At 37.0% G+C, this 5,447-nt stretch overlaps 1 long non-coding RNA gene across 1 annotated transcript; it reads right to left on the bottom strand.

Annotated features, from left to right (window-relative positions):
* Nucleotides 1–1,197: 1,197 nt before the first annotated feature.
* Nucleotides 1,198–2,034, bottom strand: LOC149237480 (uncharacterized). Its single transcript, XR_016245275.1, has 3 exons — nt 1,948–2,034; nt 1,653–1,850; nt 1,198–1,550 (listed from the first exon to the last, which is right to left on the bottom strand). It is a non-coding gene; the product is annotated as an uncharacterized LOC149237480 (long non-coding RNA).
* Between the last annotated feature and the right edge of the window lie 3,413 nt (nt 2,035–5,447).

Below are 5,447 nucleotides of genomic sequence, written 5' to 3'. Positions count from 1 at the left end.
GCCTACAAGGAGCAACGAGATTTGATGTTTGGAGTTCTATGCTATCTGGACATCATATTTCTTTAAATACAATGTAATTTTTTATAAAAGTTCAAGCCCAATGCAGTTCTGCCATGCAGGCATACACTTAAATCGCTACTGGACTTATGATATTGACAAGGTTAAAGTAAAGTGGTACACAAGAGAATGTATCAAGCTAAACCACAAGTTACACATCTTTAGACCTGAAAAAGTACATAACAATGGTCTGGCAAATCAATAGTGATATCATACTTGCTTTTCCTTCCACATACATACAATTGCTCCAAAGGCACCAGTGGGTCACTAAAATGAGTGACCACAAGAAGAGACACAATTGTATCAATCGAAAGAAAATACAAAGTTGCTAATTAGAAATCTATGGTCAAACACTATTGTTCTCATAAGTAGTGTTTGTTATCATGTGCATTTACAGTGGCCATTCAAGTTTCAATTTTATTAGATCAATTCGAACTTGTTTGGTTCACAATCAATATTTTCTATTCAACTATATGTGTTTTATGTTTCGCAGATAACATAAAGAACAAAACAGTAAATCTCATCCTCTCATCAATAATCACTATTAAGTTGTTTACATATTTTACTCTTCAGTGAGCCAATGAAGTGTAATTAAAATGGCCATCATTCCAATGTCAGCCAATGGAGTGTAATTATAAACTCATCCAATATAGATCAACCACAAGAATAATGTCAAGCTGTATCATCCAACAATAAGTTTTTCTTTTCAATTAACAAGCTACCAGTTCTTTGGTTGTCACATAAAATATAAATTGAGGAGTTAAAAGACACTAGGGCCATTATAGCTAAACATGCATCAAGGTTTACTGCTTTACCCGATCAGGATGCAAAAAGAAATGGTACAACGCAGTAGCAATGGATTCATCAGTGAAAATTGGCCAGACTTTAATTAATTCACAAAAAAGTTGAATGATATCAATTGTTCAAAAGTTTTAAACAAGTAAAGAAACACAAGAGAAAAGACAATAAATGCTCACCAAAACAAAAGAGATGTGCAAATGATTAAATTAGTTACTGAGGTGTGCTGAAATGCCTTAAAAAGTGCTTATATACTTTAACTATATTTATTAAGGACCCCAACTGGAATTTGCAAAGCAAAAGGTTTTTCCCCGAGGTTTGTTATTATCATGTTCTTGTTCTCTAAAAGTTTGCTCCAAGTAGATCAAGTGGGCAAGGGACTTTACATGGACTCCACTCAACTTCAAACACAGCTTCAGCCATTATGCAGAGTGATTGAAATTGAACACAGCTAAGTAAAGAAGACCAACAATTGAGCTATAATCAGTATGAGGGACTCCTCGAGCACCAACTGGACACAAAACAGATGAAGACTCCCTAGGCTTTGCCGCTGCTCGCATAGCTTCATCTGGATTCAATTTGGCTAGCCTCCAGGCACTGATTCTAACAAGACGCTTCTGCATCCTGTTTTCCATCCTATTTACAACCTCGATATCATCAGGATCAATAGTGGACGGGTGTGGAATAACTTCATCCTGCCATTTAACACACAATACATGTCAGCCTGTACTACTATAGTCTGACCAAATTACAGACCTAAACCAAGATTTGAAATTGTGGATAACAAATTTAGATACCTGATGCTCAACAAATATTCTAAGTGGTGTACACCATGCACCTTTATACTGCAAACCAAGAGAACTTCCTCCACTTAAACCAGTGGCAGTTGAACCACTTGGAGAGGAAGGTATACTTCATGCATCACCCTCAACAGAAACTCCTGGCAGCTCACTTTGTGACCTCATTGCCACTACATATTCATATGTCGTAATTCCCTGCTATTCAGTACTCTTGTGAAAGGATGTTAAGTTTAGTGAATATATATCGACAAAAGATTGTTGAGAACCATATGGATTTTTAAATAAAACTAACCTTTTTAATCAGTGTAATATGAAAAAAGAAAAGCTCTGCTAATGGCATTGAAGCAAGGCCACCAATGTACATACTAGCTGCACGAAGACAACATCAGAACTCAGTTTCAGAGACAAAAGCTTACTAAAGTTTTATGCCGGTTATCAAACTTAGAGTACCTTAATATTGGCTGAATGTTGTTAGGTTTATCAGATTTTATAGAACCTCTTCAATGAATTACTGTCCTTCCTATAATTCAGGAATCATTCAACATTTTCATACAATTTTTTCTCTTGTGATTCTATACAGGCATTCTATGGTCCAGACTCCAACATAACATTCTAAGAAGTTTTCCTCAAACAACATAAACTTTAGATCCTTCTAGAAAATCTCTGAAAGAATACAATTTCAGTTCACTGAAACTGGGTAACAGCATGCCAATCACAGACGAGTGGACAAACATACAACAACATAGATCATCCAAAAGCATATTTCATTTCAAATACATGACAGAAATATGTTGTTCAATGTAAAGCAATTTATCTTCCTAGCAATGAAGAAAGTTTTGAACATATACATAACCAATAATCTCCCTAATCTATCAGAAATCTTGTGTTCCTCATAATATCAACTCAGCGATTTTTAGAAGATTTCTTACCAGGAAAACTCCTTCTAAGACTGTCACTCATAGCTTGCACAGCTGAGACAGGTCATGCAGAGTAAAATATGTCTATAAAGAATTTAAACCTCGGTGAGTAATATTATCCCCTCCGCTTAACCATAAATCCAAAACCCGGTTAAGGATCCCCGAGTATACTTACTAACATGTCAAATATTAAAATTTTCTCAACCCTAAAAGAAAAAATCACATACCTTTCCTAGGGCTGCTAGCTTCTCCGGCAAAATTGTGCTGAAACCCTCCCCAGCCATGTCTCCATTGTGATCAGAAACATCATTGTTCCGTCCTGATCTCTCGTTAGGTCCGAGGCATGGTCTTGCATGAATTGCAGAATTATTTTCCTACAATACCAAATATAAAACGTTACGCCCACTTCAATAATTACTAAAAACCCGGTGCGAGTTCTAAACCTCAAAGGAAAACTGTTATGCCAACGCCTCTCTCCATAATGATGGTGGGCTCGAATCTTCACCCACTGCATGAAGCCAGCAGAAATATCCGCAAATTTGTTACAAATTCCTGTAATTCCTGAACAAATCGTTACAAATTACTGAGAAAGCAGTTTAAAGTTAGCAGCGATTCTCCATGTGCCTTCAATGGTGTCCACTGTGACAGAGAAGGGCACGTATTCCTGTAATCCCTGAACAAACCGTTACAAATTACTGAGAAAGCAGTTTAAAGTTAGCAGTTTAAATATTTTTATTTTTTTCTTTATAAACTTTTTATAAAACCGACGGATTTGTGGTCTACGCAGACATCCCCAATGCTCGGTCTCGGAGTTTATAGGTGGATTTTTTGGGGGGGATTTTGCGTTTACATGTAGGACGCTTGTATTAATGTTAATTTTGGTTCCTTAGAAATCACGAAAAGCGAACTCTAGATTCGATTTCGTACTGGCCATGGCTACAAGCATCCGATAAATAAATACCATAAAAAAATATGGATTACAACTACCAAAATCAATTCAATTGGACATGAGGAATATCAAGCAATGCTGATACAGATAACAGAACAGAATACAATATTATTGATACAAAGAACAGAACAGAGTCGTCATTGTTACAGTGATATAGTTCCCATTGCATCAGCAGTTTAGTTCCCATGCTGTAAAGTGTGTTTGATAGATGGTTAAAATCAAACGTTGGTGTCTATTGGAAGGTGGGATGCCCCGGGAAGGATTAGAACAAAGCAGAGTTAGGTAGCTACTTTCCAATAAAGAAGAAGATGACTCCCCCGAGGCCAGATTTTCCCAGATAGAAGCAAGTATTTAAGCCTTACAGTGGGTGGTTTCTTATTTGGTGTCCACCCTACTGGAACAGAGGACTCGTGAAAATGAGAAGAAAGCAGACCTGAAAGAGTCAGGCATAGGTCTGGAATGTTTATTCGAAAAAAGTAAGGCTGGCATGTTGCCAATTTTTTTCTAGGGTAGAAGTGAAGCTCGATATTCAGCTATTTAATGGGCTTGTGAGCATAGAGAAATTTAATAAATGTCTAAGGACGTTTGAGGTGTATTTCAACTATCAGGGATATAAGAAGATGAAGAAAATTACCTTTGCACTCTTAAAACTATTGGAGCACGCCCTCCTGTGGTGAGACAGTTATTGCCAGTGTTAGCAACAATAATGGAAAGTGCTTGTTAATTATTGGGATGACTCTATAAGGCTGTTGCAGAGGAAATTTGCCCAGTTGGGTATGAAAGGGAGCAGCAAATTTGATGGCCGTACTCAGAGATATGAAGGGGAGCAGCAAATTCGATGGCACTACTCAGAGAGTTGTTATGTGGCTATTTTCAAATGATTTGAAATACTTTAATTCTCAAAGAATCCACAAACATCTACACTGTCAAAGAATACAAAGAAAAGAAAATAAACCGCTAAAGATAAATTCATTTGAACCGGGGAGAGACGTACCAGTTCCATTGAATGAGAGAAGTAGTTGCTCCTCATCATGATCAACAATGAAATTCAAATACACTGTAACAACAAAAAATGAAAAAAGAATGAACCATGTATCTCTGTTTCTGTAGAAGACAAGTTACCCACAGTCATAAATATAACAGTATACCTGGTATCCAGAATCCATAAACATCTACACTGTCAAAGAATTCAAAGAAATAAAAATAAACTGCCAAAGATAAATTCATTTTAACCGGGGAGAGACGTACCAGTTCCATTGAATGAGAGAAGTAGTTGCTCCCCATCATGATCAACAATGAAATCCAAATACACCGTAACAAGAAAAAATGAAAAAAGAATGAACCCTATATCTCTGTTTCTGTAGAAGACAAGTTAGCCACTGTGATAAATATAACATTATATATACCTGGGTATCCAGAATCCATAAACATCTACACTGTCAAAGAATACAAAGAAACAAAAATAAACTGCCAAAGATAAATTCATTTGAACCGGGGAGAGACGTACCAGTTTGATTAAATGAGAGAAGTAGTTGCTCCCCATCACGATCAACAATGAAATCAAAATGCATTGTAACAACAAAAAATGCAAAAAGAATGAACCCTATATCTCTGTTTCTGTAGAAGACAAGTTACCCACGGTCATAAATATAACGTTCTACCTGCGTACCCATATTCTGGAGCAGGCCAACCCTCTACTCGGGTATTTGTTTATCTTTTTGTTTCGGATTCCACGCAAACGTCTTTCCCAATCCCCTTTTCCATCTTCTCCAGAATGAGCAGTCACAGAAAACTTGGTACGACCACGACCAGAGCCTTAGCAGGCCTATTTTTTCGTACTTTCTCGTTCTATGACAGGTCCACCTCCTCTACAGCCATCTTTCAAAGAGAAAATTCTTTCCCCATCGTATCAACTGCATGGTTGTC

Source organism: Pinus tabuliformis, chromosome 8, assembly GCF_031772625.1.
Source record: "Pinus tabuliformis cultivar Carrire ecotype Pingquan chromosome 8, CPIR1, whole genome shotgun sequence".
Taxonomy (NCBI): Eukaryota; Viridiplantae; Streptophyta; class Pinopsida; order Pinales; family Pinaceae; genus Pinus; species Pinus tabuliformis.
The sequence above is the reverse complement of the archived record's forward strand: the minus strand, read 5'-3'. Positions and strand labels throughout refer to the sequence as shown.